Source organism: Sminthopsis crassicaudata, chromosome 2, assembly GCF_048593235.1.
Source record: "Sminthopsis crassicaudata isolate SCR6 chromosome 2, ASM4859323v1, whole genome shotgun sequence".
NCBI lineage: Eukaryota > Metazoa > Chordata > Mammalia > Dasyuromorphia > Dasyuridae > Sminthopsis > Sminthopsis crassicaudata.
The window spans coordinates 55,062,251-55,079,001 of NC_133618.1; the positions used below are offsets into that span (position 1 = coordinate 55,062,251).

A 16,751-nucleotide genomic window follows, 5' to 3' on the forward strand; every position below is an offset into this window, starting at 1 on the left:
GGCCAAATGAGGCTCCAGGGCAAAATTCTAGAGATGAAAGGGTTAAAATAGTTTAACGATTACAAATGTGTTTCCTCCTAATAGTCCAAAGAAGTAAGAGATAAAAAGTTTTATTATCCCCATTTTACAGAAGTAGAAACGGGCTTTGGAAAGGTGACTTATCTCCAATTACTCAATCCTTTTAATTTTCAGACCATTATCAAAGCAGTTTAAAAATATTTACCTCCTTTGAGTCTCACAACTACTTTGTAACACCCTGGTCCAACAACCCCAGGAGAGGTTGAGGGGATCCTCAAAGTCAGCAACTGCGCTTTTGTTGCTGACCCTGGTGAACTACAGTAGGCCGACTGCCCATGGGGTATTTTTGGCAGACATACTCGTATATCAATTCCTTCTCTAGGATAAGTGACTTGAGAGGTAATAAGTGAGGCTGCACTTGAACTCGGGTCTTTCTGACTCCAGACTCCAATTATACATTGAGACATCTAGTCGCCTCATAATCCATTGAGACATTTTATTTTATTTTATCTTATTAGCACAATAAAGGTTGATAAGAAGCCACATAAAACTTAAATAAAAGTCCTTGGAGGGAGAGATCCTCAGTAATGTTTTAAAAGTATTTAAGTGATTCTGAGACCAAAAAGTTTGAGAAAACTATTTTAAAAGAGAATTTACTCAGATCTTGCTCACTCTAGAGACCCTCATTCTGGCTCAAACTAGCCTATCTTCAATCTAAAAGACCCATAACTAAAGACTTTCCATGACTCACCTCAGTTGAATGAGGAGGCCTTAAGCGCAAGGTCTTGATAAGATAAGGAATGACATTTCTCCAAGGCTTTGGCTTTATCTGTGTAAATATCTCCCGGGATCTCCTAGCTGCAATGGACATTCACCCAGCTGTGAAGTACCGCTCAGGAGACTTGAATCCAAATCTTCCTGAATCACAGTCTAGCACTTAGCTCCAGCCCGGTTCCCTATCTGCTAGGAAAACAAAAAAAGCCCGGAGAGCTAGATTTCAATATCAAATCAAAGGAAATTAACATTTCCTGGTCCTATGGCCTGGAAGGGCCCTTTGTTCCTATAAAAAGGGGAATATGTGACCTCTGTACCTCACAGCTTTTGTCAGTGATGTGCAATTATTATTACTTATAAGCAACTATTATTTATCAAGTGTCAGGTATTATGCTATCCATACAATAAGAGGTAAAACCAGTCTCTGCTTTCAAGGAACTCACTCTAAAGGGGAATCAACATACAAACAACTACCTCGGAAATATAGATGGGACATATTGGGAGTAGTCTCAAAGGGAAAGAAAAGATGGAGGAGTGACAAAGACTTCCTGCAGAAGAAGAGGTCTGAGTTGAGCCTTGAAGGAAGTGAGAAAAGCTGAAAGGTGAGGATGAGGAAGAAAAGCATGGGGGACAGCCAGCCAGGGAATGTTCAGAGTATCTAGTTCAAGGAACATGGCAGACGGAGGCCAGGGCCACCTGGGGAATAAGATGTAATAAGACTGGCAAGAGAGTAAGGGGCCCAATTATGAAGGGTTTTCAAAGCCAAAAGGAGGTGTTTATATCTGTCACTGGGAGCAAGAGGGAACCACTGGAGTTTATTGAATAAGGGTCAAACCGGCTATTATAACCAGTGCTCCAGGAATCAATGTGCTTTCCAGTTCCAGGCGCATAAGCTGTAAGCCCCCTAATAGTTTCAGCCTTTCCTGACCCAGGCATGCGACCTCAAGAGCCAGATCATAAGCACCAATTTCTGCAGCATCAGTTAGGAGGAGTTGAAGCAGACACAAGCATCTTTCTCCCACAACCTTGAGCTCCCGGTATGTTCAAGGCCACAGCTGCCACATTTAGGGCTCCAAAAAGTGGCTGATAAAAATCCTGGGTAAAGAACAAATGAATGGCCTCCTACACTATGACCTGGGAGAGTAGGGGAAGGACTGGGACACTTTCCATGAAAGCCCTACCACTGATTTTGAGATTTCGAGGGGGAAAAAAAACAGCATCAGTGGGCCTTCTGCTCGCTAGCACATGTGACCCTGTGTATTCATTCTCAGCTTTTCTCAGGGAAGGGAGTGCCAAGGTCTCTCCCATGACCCAAGCTACTGGAATAGTGGCTAAGCAAATATAAACACACAAGGGCAGTAACAATCAAACCTCAGATTTACATAACACCTTTATGGCCCAGCTAGACAGACCAGGTCCTGTTTCCCAACTCCACCCACAGGTCAAAGGACCAGGGGATCAAAGATGCCCAAACTACAGGAAAACAGAGGGAAATCATTCAGTATCCTCCTATGGAAAAGGGATTTGACTAAATCTATCAGCCCCTTCTGGCTTCAAATCTATGATCCTATGAACTCATTTCTTAACATTTAAGCTGTTTTCAAATACTAGGCTTAGAACACAGAATGTTAAGGCTGATGGAACTTTAGAATGAAGAACAAAAGAAAAAACCCAGGGCATTGTCAATACAGTTCAACCCTGCCATCTTATAAATGTGGACATTGGGACCCAGGAGAAGTGACTTATTCAAGAAAAAGGAAGAAAGAAAGATAGAAAGAAAAGAAGGAAAGAAGAAAGAGTGAAAGAAGGAAAGAGGAAGGGAGAAAGAGAGAGTGAAAGAAATAAGGAAGAAGGAAGGGAAGAAAGAGAAAAAAAGGAAGGAAGGAAGGAAGGAAGGAAGGAAGGAAGGAAGGAAGGAAGGAAGGAAGGAAGGAAGGAAGGAAGGAAGGAAAGAAGGAAGGAAGGAAGGAAGAGAAAAAGAAAGAAAGAAAGAAAGAAAGAAAGAAAGAAAGAAAGAAAGAAAGAAAGAAAGAAAGAAAGAAAGAAAGAAAGAAAGAAAGAAAGAAAGAAAGAAAGAAAGAAAGAAAGAGAAAAAGAAAGACAATGAGTGAGGTTCTTTGCAAGACCAAGGGCTGACCTTATGACTGCCTGGCTCTGGTGATAAACCCAGCTGTTAGTGCAGTGGGAATTCCCTAACAAACCTCCTCCCCACATCCCTTCAGCCTCCTTGGTCCCTACATGAGTTTCCCCTTTGATGAGCCCCAGGAAATGATCCCCCGCCACAGGAAGACTGGGCTCCTGGCTCTACTCTAAGCCTCCCTGCCAGACAGCAGTCCTAACCATCTCTGGGCTACAGTCATTACTGAGCTCTTTGCAAGAAAAGCCTCACCACTGATTTGGAAATATCAAGGGTTCTAGAACTAGAAGCCATCTTCTAAGGCCATCCTTTTCATTTTTACAGGCCAGAAGGTTAGAAAAACTTTGAATTTTGGAGCTCAAAAAGTGGCTGTGCAGGGTCTGGGAACACGATTTTCTGACTCTTGGAGCCAGTGCTCCTTCCCTTTGCCATATTGCCTCCCTAGGCAAAATTCAAGTAGATCAGGAGGCTGTGCTTTCATCCTGACCACCCTGAACTTCTTCACATGAAGTTTTAGCTGAGAATAACATTTGTTTGCATATCCCCAGTGCCTGGCATACAGTAGGCACTTAATAAATGCTGATTTGGCAATCAATCAATAATTCTCTTTTTACCCAGAGATAATTTGGTCTAATGGAAACTAAACTGGCTGGCCTTGAAGCTAGAAGACCTTAGGATCTCATCCAAGTTCTGTTAACTTATAGAAGTGAAAACTTCTATAAGACTCATTTTCCTCATCTATAAGATGAGGTGGTTAGGCTCAATGATCCCCAGGGTCCTTGCAGATCTGGACCTTGGAATCCATTGCTCTGTCTTGCTCTGAAGGAAGGTAAAAGGGACCAGGAGGTCATTGGACCGAACTGGAATACTAAGGGAATCATGAAGAAAGGGGAAGTACATAAAGGAGGGGGAAGTACAACATATACTCAGATTTTGTAGTAATTCATGTGGGGTGTCATAACTCAATGGGGTCATGAAGGTAGGATGTATTATCAGCAAATGTTTGGTTAGTATAACTATTTTATATTACTCACAAACCTGAGGTTGCATAAAAATTTCTTGGCTGAAAAGAGGTCCGGAGTGGAAAATGTTTAAGCCCTGCTGTAGAAGGATTATTGGAATTATTATTAATGGTGCTAATTAAAGTATTTTATTATATTGCTGTTGTTGCTGATTATTCTGTTTGGTGCCAGAAGGCAGACCTAGGAACATTGGGTACAAGTTGCAGAGAGACACATTTGGAGGAGTACGTGTGAGGGCCAACTTTCCTGTCTAACAGTGAAATGGAGAGCTCCCTCTCCGTGATTGAAGGTGCACATCCAACCAGAAGCTAGTGACTGCTTTGTCAGGGGCACTGTGGAGGGTTTTAAATCTGGAGAAGGAAATGGCAAACCACTCCAAAGCTTTGCCAAGAAAATTCCAAGTAGGGTCAAGAAGAGTCAGACAGCAATCCTGCAGGAGACACAACGAAGAAGCTTACTCCTTTTCCTCAAGCTCCCTATCTATCTCAGGCCACTATTTCTAGGCTCTTCTGCCAGTGGCTGCCATAGCTGCCCGGAGGGGCTCTAGTAGCTCCCTATGAGGCTCATGACTTGCTGACGGTCATGCAGCCAGGGAGCCTCGCACAGCCCTGACTCTGTCCATGTGCTCTGGGTCATTCTCCCATGCTGAACAGCTCAGGGCTTTGCACAGGACAGCTTACCTCTATGGCCCCCTCTCCTCTCTTGGTTTTCCATTTCCCAGGGACTCTACCTGAACCTGCAGGTTCACTGTCCACTCCAGCCTGGAAGGAGGCTGAAATTTTGTTTTCTCAAACTAGCGTTCTCTTCCCTTTTTGCCCCTCAGAGATACTGAGTCACTTCCTTTTTGTGCCTTGCCTTTGATAAGGTTGCAATAAATTCATGATCTGAATAATAACTTAGCCATCCATGGAGGGAAGGAGCCTTAGAGAGCATCCATCTTCTTCTTCTCCATTTCACAGATGGTACAAATGAGACTTGGAAAGTCAAGATCAAACAGTGAGGGGGCTGATACCAAAGCCCTGGCTCCCTAATTCCCACCCAATGTATCTCACCCAAATTTAGTCTTGTGTTTTTCTGTCTCATTCACTCTCCCCACCCTGGGATATTCCTCCATTCACAGCCCTATTCTTACACTTATTAATGCATATTTACAAGTTCCCAGTATATTAGGCATTCCTTGTATGCAGACACCTTTTAGACCTAGATAAAAACAAATTGCCTGCATATGTGCAAATATGGCAGCCCAGGAGTTATAATCCTCACTTCACAAGGGAGGAGATGGAAGCTCAGGGAAGAGGAAATCACCTGACTTGTAGTTGCACCATTAGTAAGCAGCATAGACAAAACTCAAGTGATTTCACAGATCCAGGGCTGGGAGAGTTCCCAGAGGCCCCAATTCCTTCATTTAGATGGAGAAAAAGGCTTAGAGAAGGTCATATAGGTTAGTTAGCATTGGGGGTGGGATTTGAACCCAAGAGCCTGACACCAGAGTCCAGAGCTCTTACAATACTCTAAAAAAAATTGCCTCCCTCTGATTCTGAGCTTAGTATTATTGCCATACTAATAGGTATGTGTAGCAGTGTATTAGTAATACACTAATAATCCAGAAATAGCAATCTTCCACTTCTGAAAAAAAGGGAACAAATACCTACTAGGTGCTGTGCTGTTCTAACCATTTTGTTAATATATTTATCTCATTTGATTTTACATCAATCAACCCTGAAAAGTCAGTACTATAATAATATACATTTTACAGCTGAGGAAACTGAGACAGATAGATATTAAGCACTAGTGTTTAAGACCTTGTTTGAAGGAAGGCCTTCCTAATTCTGGCCGGTGCTCTACAACACTCTGACCTTTAGCTGTCTCAACACCCAGAGGTACAGCTTTGTTAAACAAGAGGAGGACCCAAGTCATTTAACTCCATTTAATTCAGTGCTCAGATTACATTTCCTTAAGGTTGGACATACAGAGAAAAGCTCCCATCTCTGCCATTCTTCAATAACACTGTGGGTCTCTCACAGACCTGAGGCCTACAATCTCTCAAAAATGCCCTGTAAACATCCACGGATCAGTGGGACCCTTGAAGATCACGTAGTCTAACCCCCCCCCCCCTGGGTTACAGATGAAAAGAACTGAGGTTCAGGGAAAGCCTTTTCCCTCGAGAGTAAAGCAAAAGTATGTGTGTGGGGAGAGTAAGATCCCAAAGTCCAGTCCAATGGTCTTCCATTATAGCAAACAGCCTCCTCAGACAGTGTTCTTTTGGGGAAGGGAAGAGAAAAGGGGAAGAAGAAGAAGAAGAAAAGAAAGGGAAAGGGGAGAAAGGGGGAAAGCTTTGCTGTTCTTACTGAGAGTTGGAAGGAAAGGGCAATTACTAAGCTGGGAGGGGAAAAGAGAGGGTAGAAGGTGGAGAGTCTGTAGGAGAGGCCCATGAATCTTGACGGGGAATTTTACTGAACTGGCTCTGGCCCAATTTGGGGACAACGGAGGGTGGCGGCTGCACACTTGAGAGGTGACCTATAAAAAACTCTCCCAAGCATTCGGTGGCCAGGGTGTGGCACCCTGCCATGGGCTGTCACCCCAGACTCAGACTGAAAAGCTCAGTTTGTTTCCTTACACAATGAAATTCTCAACCACTTCAATCTCCTGTTCCCAGAAAAAAGAAAGAAAAAGAAAAGACCGTGTGGATAAAGGGCAGTGATTAGAATCATGGATGCCAAAGCTGGATAGAGCTTCAGAAGCCATCTGGTCAGGCAGTCAATAGAGGAACATTTATTAAGGACCTGCTCTGGCTCACTGGACTACTCAGGAGGAACTGAGTTCAAATTCAGCCTCAAATACTTAATAGATGGGTGACCCTGAGCAAGTCACTTAATTTTATCCTTGCCAAGAAAATCCCCCGGAAAATATGGTCCATAGGATCAAGAAGAATCAGACATGACTGAATAACAAACAAGACAGAGTTAAGCACTGAGGATACAAAGAAAAGTACCTTACAGTCTTTAGAGGGAAACAACAAACAAACTACTTACAAAACCAGAAGTACATAAAAATGACAAGGAAGAAATCAGTCAGTGAAGGAACATCTAAAGAAGAATTCCCTCCCACTATGACCCACCCAACAAGAAGCCATGGCCATATGGCCTTCAACAATAGGCTCTCAGAGGTATGGCAGTAAGGTGCTATACAACAAGAAGCACAGATTGAGCAACCAAAAGTAAGCCCCCAACGTCCCATGTTTTCAGTCTCTTCACATGTTAAATGTTCATAATATTCCTTGAACTACAGACCTCACAGGAGAATTTTGTAAACTTCAAAGTAAAGCAGACAAGGAGATGACAATTTATTAGCTCCCACAGCAGTTCAGATCTTTTCTGGACAGCCTAAAGGGGATTTTTAAATAGAACCCATCAGGTCTTTCTAGAACTTAAAAATGAATAAATGGGAAAGGAAGAATAAGAACAAGGAAAAAAGAAAGGGGAAAAAAGGGAGAAAAAGAAAGGAACAATGAAAGGGAAAGGAGAGAAAGAAAAAGGAAGGAAAAAAAGGAGAGAAGGTGAGAGAAAAAAATGGAAAGAAAAATGAAAGTAAGAAGAGAAAAAGGAAGGAAGAATGAAAGGAAAAACAAAGAAAGAAAAGGGAACGGGAGGAAGACAAAAAAAGAAGGAAGAGAGGAGGAGAAAGTGTAAGAAATAGAGAGAGAAAAGAAAGGAAAGAAAAATTAATGACAAAGGAAGGGGAAGGAAGAATGAAAGGGAGGAAAGAAAAAAGAAGGAAGAAAGAAAAATGATAAAAGAAAAAGGAGGAAGACAGAAAGAGACAGGCAGACAGACAGAGAGAATAAGAGGAAGATGGGAGAAAGGCAAAAAGAGGAGGGAAGAAGAGAGAACATTTAACTTTGTGGTGGTAAGCAAGTTCACCCAACTGCTGTGGGAGTTGGTTTCCTTCTCTGAGAAATGATAGGGGAGGGCTAGATGAGTTGGAAGATTCCTTTAAAACTCTAAACACTACCTTCCAGCTGTGATTTTAAGACATTTCCTATTAAATTTAATACAAAGGAAAACAAGCAAACAGACAAATAAAAATAAACCAGTCTATTTTAAAATTCAGCTTAAAATCTGGGAGCTCTACAACTAGTTGGCAATCTCCTTTTAAATACCCCTTTCCTCTAGAGCATTTGCTAAGATTGTGTATTAAGGATGGGCCATAAAAATAAATTGCATTGTAAAAGTGGCCCTTTTACCGACAACCTTAGCTCTGGGGTTAAATGTCTAATTTCATACCATTATCCACACTGAGATCAGATAAATCAAAAGGCACCTGGGACCCCCTGCCCTGCTCCTGACTCTGGCCTGGCACAAAGTGGGTTAACACAGGGCCTGGAGGGCCAGAAATGCTCTTCCAGGTGGCTTCCTCATTCCAGCATTAATACTAGTCAGTGCACCAGTACCAAATGCTACCCACATACAGCTGTCAAACACATTAAAAAGGGAAAAAAAAAACAAAAAACAAAACAAAACAAAAAAAAACCCCAGCCACAACGCAATGTAGCAAATGACAAAATATAATGAAAATTCAAACTGCTAAAACAAATATAACCATAAAAAGACTGGAATCCTAGAAAAGCTATCTATGCAATTAAGCAGTTTTCGGCTGTATGGTGATAATCACCTAATTATACTATTAATGACAGTTCAACCTGCTCTGAAATAAAAGGACATTCTTCCATAACAGGATACCAGCTGTTTGTTACAGATGTCAAACATCTTTAACGCATTATTATTAAGGGGGGAAAAAAACTATAAAACTTACAGATCCATATTTCCCCCCCCTCCCTCTGGGTAAAAATATCACATTTAACCATGTGCTTTTATGGTGCCTAAGTGGGAAAAATAGAAATAAAATTTAAAAGCCCAGAGGAAAATAGATTGGAGTTGGGTGTGGGAAGGGGAGGCAGGGAAGAAGGAGGGAGAGAAACAATGTGTCACAGATTCTTTGAGCTGATCTTCTAGGCCAGGGGTTCCTAAAATCATTTTTAGTGTCCTGGATCCCTTCCCAGTAGTCTGTCTGGGAGTCTGTCAGAGAATCCTTCGCAGAATCGTGTTTTTCAATGAGTAAAGATAAAACACAGAGGATTACTTAGGAAACTAATTATTTATTGAAATAGTGTGATCAACATCTTTTTAAAAACAAATTCATATTCACCAGTTTTAGAATCCCTGACATCCTCTGGCTCCCTTATTTTATTGCAGCAGGGGACCTTAGCCACTTAGTCTAACCCTTGCAGGAAACTGAGGCTTAGAGGAGGGATGTGGATTTGGTTAAGGTCTTGATCTTGTCCAGTCCAGGACTGCTTTCCCCACCCCCAATACTTCCCATCTTTCCTTCCTTATGTAAAGGATTTTTTAGGATGAAAGGTGGAAGAAACCTCAGTAATGACCTAGCTCTTACAGATTAGGAAACTGAGGCCGAGTGATGAGATGGCTCTGGCAAGGTCACGCCACTAGGAAGTGTCAGGATGGGGATGCCATCCCAGGCCCCCGATGCCGCCTCTAAGCCTCCCTCTACAAACTCCCAACAGCAGACTGTTATAATTTGGCTACGTTTAACTTCATCTTGAATCCATCCTCCAGTAAAATAATCCAAGAACTGGGAATGTTTATTTAGGATAGGGCAGAGTCCTCTCCCTGTGACTCAGGCTGAGCTCCCCATGTAAACAAAAATGGTCAAATCCGCAGTCCCTGGCAGGAGGGAAAGCTCAGGCATATCTGGAGTGCCCGGGGCTACTGGGGATGGCCCCAGTCTGCCACCCAGCCTTGCCCTGAACTCAGCAAACATATGCTCTGGTTTTTATTCCCTGCCAGTATTTCTTGAAAGCATGTGTGCCTTTGACATTTTGTAGCGCCAAGGTGTAATAAATATCAAACTTTGTCTTCTGACAATAGGCAGCCACATTTAATTAACTGGAGTGTAAAAAGGTGGGGAGCCCATAAGCTCCAGGAGGCATCTGGTTAACTCTTTCAGCAAAGGGCTGGAGGAACTGGAGATGGGGTTGGGGAATGAGGGTGAGATACAAAAGTTGGGGTAGGGGGAGAAAGGAATCAGACAGATCCCTCCTCTTCATGTTATCGGATCACGGTAGGAACCTCGGAGGTGATTTAATACAGCAGCCACATTTTATACATGAGCAAACCAAATCCCAAAGTCAAACGATGTGCCCAAGGACTAGGACTGAGCCCCCCTCCCTACCTAAGTGCTCTTTTCTGCCTCTCCAAAACAGATTGAAGAGGGTCATCTCAGTCATCCTGATCTCGATCTGGCCACTGTTCCCAGATGGCTCTGCAGGGGAAAGGGAGGCAGGTGACCTTGCACAGTGAAATCCAGTTCACTTGCATGTCAAGATATCACCTCCCTGATGTCCAGGTGCACTTTGAGAATGAAGGATAAACTATAACAAAAGAAGGGATTTCACAGAAGACAAAATAACCCATGACAGAAGAAACGCTGGATTGGACTTCAGAAGCCCTGGGTCAGAGACCTGGTTGTTTGCTACTCATAACCTCGGTGAAGAGGGACATTTAATCTCAGTCTCAGTTTTCCCATCTGGAAACAGAGAGGGTTGGACCAGATAAACTTCCTAAGGCCCTCTTCTAGAACAAACATCTGTTATCCTGAGATGCATATCAGGAATACAAAGTGCTATCACATAGGATACAAGGAGCTTCTGGGTCTGAGACCTGGCTCTTTTGCTAATTATCTCGGTGAAGTGGGACATTTAATCTCAGCCTCAGTTTCCTCATCTACAAACATAAACTTCCTAAAGTTCTCTTCCAGAACAAACATCAATTATCCTGAGATCCTTACCCAAGAATACAAAGTGCTATCACACAGGATTGTAGAAATATCCATAGACCTGAGTTCAAGACCCGGTTGTGGGGCGCAGGCCAAGATGAATAACTTCACAGAGAATCAGACAGAGTTCAAGAAGGCCTTTCAGCTGTTTGACAGAACAGGGGATAGAAAGCTCTCATACAGACAGAATGGGGACCCTGGGCCAGAACCCTGTCAGTGCTGGGATGCTCAAGGTCCCGGGGAATTCCAAGAGTGATAAAATGTACACAAAGGTGCTAGACTCGGAAGGCTTCCTGCCAATGATGCAGACAGGGCCCACTCATGGGGGCTGATATATAACCCTCCTCATCACCCTGGGGGAGAAGATGACAGAGGAAGGAGGAGTGTTACTGGCAGGGCCTGGGGACACCATCAGTTGTGTCATCTCTGAAAAGCCAGTCCAGTCGATGCTGAAAAGCCAAGAACTCTCTTTCCATGGAGAACTCCCTGTCTCATCCTCTTGCCCCTAATGCACCTAACTAACTACATTTCTAGGACTTCTACTACTACTATCATCTGCCATACATAAACTCCTTGGACTATGTGCTCAATGTTTTCACCAAATAAACTTGCTGTTTGCTCCTTGGAGGGAAAAAAAAAAGAACCAAAATGATCTTGTGAGTTTTCTTTAGTTCCTGATAGGCCTGAAGTATAGATCTGCTCTGCTCTAAAAGTTCCAGTGGTTCCCAGCTACTCTAAGATAAATAAAAACAAAATAAGATAAATAAATGAAAATGCCTTTGGTTGACATTTTAAAGCCTTTTACAATCTGGTTATCAGCACAGCTAGGTGGTTCAGTGGATAGTGTGCTGGGTATAGAGTTAGGAAGACCTCAAAGATACTTACAAGCTACTCTGTGACCCTGAGTCAGTCACTTACCCCCATTTGCCTCAGTTTCCTCATTTGTCAAATGAGCTGGAGAAGGAACTGGCAAATCAATTCCAGTAATTTTGCCAAGAAAATCCCAAATGGGACCACAAAGAGTCAGACGTGACTGAAAAATGACTGAACAACAGAACAATCTCGTTAGCTTTCCAGACTGATTTTGCGTTATTACTTGGGAGGAACCTGCCTCCACAAATGCTGCATTTCAGCCAAACCAGGCTATAAGCAACATTTCATCTCCCACCTCCTTTCTCCTGACTGAAATATCTTCCCTCCTCATCTCTGAGACTTAGATTCCCTGAGCTTCCCTCAAGGCCCAAACCAACTGCTACTTCCTCTAAGAGACCTTTCCAGATTCCTCTAGCTCGGACTGCACATTCCTCCCCTTCAGCCACTCCTTTATATTACTTATCAGTGGACATGGTTTTTTCCTGATAGAATAGAAGATCTTGGAAGTCAGGGGCTGGTTGTCTTGGCTTTGTATCACCAGGGCCTAGCACAGGTTCTTTAGTTATTTTCAATTGTGACCCTATTTCGAGTTTTCTTAGCAGAGATATTGGATTGGTTTGCCATTTCCTTCTCCAGCTCATTTTATAGATGAGACTGAGGCGAATAGGGTTAAGTGACATGTCCAGGATCACACAGTTAATAAGTGTGATGAATCCGGGTCCAGCACTCTATCTACTGTGAAACCTAGCTGCATACAGAACATATTTAAGGTATACTGCAGGAATGAATGAATTAGATGGACTATAGCTATTCCAGAAAAAACTTCTGGCTTTTCTGGGGAATCAAGCCTTCAAATGGACACCTGGCTGGATGACAGGACTCAAGTAACTGAGCTTTCCTTTCTCCCTTAGAAGAACCAACTCAATCTTAGCTCAACCTTCAGTGTTAAGCCTACGGCCTTGGCTCTGTGCTCCTGCCAGGGCTCCTTCCAACTCTCCCAGTGCCAAATGAAGTCATCTGCAAACTACAAAGTCCTGAGGAGGAAACTTAGCTTGGGAACAGCATTGCAAAGTGGAAAAAACACTCCAGTGATTCTTAGTAGCTAGGTTCGAATTCTGACTCTGTCACCTACTAGCTGTGAGTAAATAATGTAACCTTAATGACCTTCTCTGCTTCCTTATCTATGAAAGCAGGGACCGAACTGGATGAGGCCTTCTAGCTTTAGGTCCGTGAGCCTTGGATCCATTGAAGTCTGGCCACCAGGTGTTGGATTTTTGGTCACACTGACCCATGAAACAAGTTATACCCAGAACTGAGGGTGAGGGTGAGAGAGAAGGAAGAAAGGAGGGAGACTTAGTTTATATCTAGAGAAAGAACCCAAACTGATGAAGTCACAGATTTTTTTAAAAGTACTGAATGAAATAAGCTTGCGCATATATATACACACACATACTTTTTCTCTCTTTCCATCTGTTCTGGGAGTTTGGATTCCCCCCAATAGACTTTCCCTCTCTCTTCCCACCAATAAAAATAAAAATACCTTATATATGTCTGGTTCTTTAAAAACTGTCTGTCATACACATTGTCATACATTAGCTCCTTGGTAGTGGTGGGATAGGATATTTAGGGATTGAAGACCAAGGAACTCTTAAATTTCCCCACCACAAACCAGAGTAAAGAACTTCCCCTAGTAAACTGAGGCAAAATCTTTTTTTCAATGGTGCTAAAACAATGAGCTAATGAATCCCTTAAGAAGCTTGATATATGTCTAGGGGAGGGAGTGAGAAGAAGGGAGAGAAAAAAAAAAATTTGGAACACAAGGTTTTGCAAAAGTGAATGTTGAAAATTATATTTTAAAAAACTTTAATAAATAAATTTTTAAAAATTAAAAAAAAAAAAGTTTTGGTATATTGGGTGTCTATATTAGTGAAATCCAGAGTCCCCCTACCTTGACCCCACCCACCCACCCACACCAAAGAACTCAAGAAAACTCTGAAATATAAATTTGACATCTAATTTGACAGATGAAGGAACTGAGGCTTAGAAAGTAGATTCAGGTAGCTAGGAAGAGGCAGAAGAGAGATTTAAATGCAGGTCCTCTTAGCCCAAATTTAGTGCTTTTACTCCACCAAACTCCATTTCCTACTCCCTGGGCTCTGCTGGCATTTCTCTCTGGGGCTCAATACGATGGGATGGATTTCCCAGTCCCTGATTCTTGGGTTGTATGCCTGCCCCTGCAACAACAGTGTTTCCCTTAAAAAGCTTGAGCTCTCCTGAACCACCATCACCTGCACTGGTCCCAAAAGGCCTGAGCCATTAGTATACACACTCTCACTCCCCCCTTCTTGCTCATTCCCAGACTTTCCCTTTGCCTTTTTTTCTCCTTCCTCAAATAATCACAGGGAAACTAGCAAATGGTCGACATAGTTACCAAGACAACAGAATTTAGGTCTGGTGAGGAGGTCTGAAAGTTAATTCTGAGTGAATGAGACAACAAAAACGAGGAAAGAAAGCTTACTACAGAAAAACGCTCTATGTGGTCCCAAAGGCCAAGTTCAAAAGCGCCCAGGTCGGTGGTCTTGGGACCAGGTGACACCATACTTGACCTTCCCCTCACCACAATCCCATCAACTTTCTTTGACTGCTCCGAGGCAAGAAAGTTTGATTCATTCTTGGCAGTGAAATAAAGAGTCTGGGGATGTGGACCCTGGGGAATAAAACAATTTTCTCTCTAAGCATCTTGTCCATTACAGCTTCCTATGAACCAGGCTCAAGCACTGGGGTTACCCAGTTCCGCTCCTGAAGCATGTGGGGTGGGAAGAAAGGAAAGGAGAGAGAGTGAATGCTCTCCAAGCTCAGATGTTAGGCCAAGCTTAATTACATTCTTATTGATACAGAAAATGCTGCTCTGTGCCCATTTCTGCCCTCTCCTACTTGGCCCCCTGACAGCTACACTCTGCAAAGTGGCTCTAAGAGCGTAATCGGGAATCTACCAACCTCTCCCTGGTGGCTGAAGAACAGTTCCTCAGAGCTCACGCTCAACAAACTTTGCTTCTGAAAGAACCGCTCAGACAGAACCTTCTTCCTCCACAGGATTCTGGAACCCTCAGAGGAGAACCCTGTCCAGTGGCATTATTCTAGAACCCTTCGGGGAGAACACTGTCCAGTAGCATCAAACCTCACCCACCACACCACCGCTCATCACCCACAACCACCATTTTCTCAACAATACACTCTGCAAGGAAAACTCTCCTGCCTCATAATTCCCAACCGCTCTGAGCTCTATTCTCCTATCCTTCCTTCATTAACCCCCTATCATCCAAGCCTGCTGGTAAGTTACTTCTTTTCATATTTTCTCCTCCTTTCTGTCCCTCTCCTAACATAATCTCTACTCCAGTGTCACTGGCTCTTAGCTCCTCACACAAGACACGCCATTCCTTTCACATACCCAAAATGCTCCCCCTTTTCATCTTTTCCATCCTTCATCAGGTCCCGGCTAAAATCCCACCTTCTACCTGAAACCTTTCCCCATCCCTTTCCTCAGAAATCACCTCCAATTTAGCCTGTCAATATTTTCTTTGTACACAGATGTTTACACGTCTCCCCCATTAGACTGTGAGGTCCTTGAGAGAAAGGACTGTTTTGTCTTTCTTTGTATGTCCAATGCCCTGGCACACAGTAGGTATTTAATAAATATTTGCTGACTCAACTGGTTGACTTGTCTTTATCCTCTTTTGAACTTGAACTTCCTTCATACTTTTCTACAGATTAAAAAAAAATGTTCTTTTCTTCTCTAGGATTTACTTCTGAATAAAAGGATTTGCCCTTTGCTTAGTTTGTAAAGTATAAGTTCTCCACTAGACTTCATGTTCCGGATACTTATGATAAGACATAGGCCTAAAATAAGATTACATCTATATCAATATTTCAGAAAACGTGGGTTCGATACTGTCCATATCAAAGCTGATTCAACAGTTTGCCTATATTGGCAGGTTGTATTTTGGAACTACTATGGTCAATCCTTCTACTAAACTGAGCATCAGGGGCTCTTCAAAGATGGTCCTCAAATGGCAGACATGGAGTCCATCGAGACAGGAATGGCCACAAGTTTGGGCTTCTCTGACAGAATCCTTCTGAACACAAAGTGTCATTCTAACCTGTGAGGATGTGGTAATTAGTGCACCCTCTCACTGAACCCTTTCAAACTAGGTCAGGACACCCAGTATCTACTGGTCCAGCTGGTTGAACAGGGATTTGAGGGTTTGGTGACATTTTATCTGACCAGTAGAGAGACAAATCATTTACACATACACTCTGACTCAGTTACCTCATCTATAAAATGGAGAGCACATTCTTTAATCAACCAACAAGTATCTAGTAAGTGCTTACAAAAAAGTGTAAAAGAAAAAGCTAAAGTGCCCTTTCTCAAGCCATTGTAAGAATCAAATGATATAATGTAAATAAAATACTTCACAAATCTTAAAACCAATATAAACATGAAAAATTATTATTGTGCATTTAATTATATTATAAAGGCATATATATCAGTGGCATCTTGGGGGAAGAGCCACGTCAATCTTGCCCTAGACACTTACTATCTGGGCAAGTCACGTCACTTCAGTCTGCAGGTTTACTCATCTGTAAAATGGGGATGCACCTATCTCTCAAGGTTGTTGTGAAGATTGAATAAGATATTATACATAAAAGAAGAACTACACATGTTTAACCTACATTGGATTGATTACTTGCTGTGTAGGGGAGAGGAGGAGGGAAGGGAAGGAGAAAAATTTGGAGCATAAGGTTCTGCAAGAGTGAATGTTTAAAATTATTTATATATATTGAAAATAAAAGCTTTTTAAAATTTTTTTAAAAGATAATATATATAAAGTGTTGAATAAACCTCAAATTTCCATATGAATACTATAGATGAAGCTTAGGAAGATCTGAGTTCAAGTCCCTGTTCTGCTATACTTTAACTCATTGACACTAGCAAGATATTTAATTTCTCAGTCTCCCTGACCACCAATAAATACTACCAAGCAATACCATAAATTACAGCTGTTGTTCAGTCGTTT

General features: G+C 42.4%; 1 protein-coding gene and 1 pseudogene across 4 annotated transcripts in view; one reads left to right on the plus strand and one right to left on the minus strand.

Annotated features, from left to right (window-relative positions):
* The window catches only part of GSE1 (Gse1 coiled-coil protein), a 771,132-nt gene that overhangs the window by 148,428 nt on the left and 605,953 nt on the right, over positions 1–16,751 (minus strand). The window lies entirely within an intron of this gene.
* LOC141554734 (myosin light polypeptide 6-like) lies at positions 10,901–11,312 on the plus strand (annotated as a pseudogene).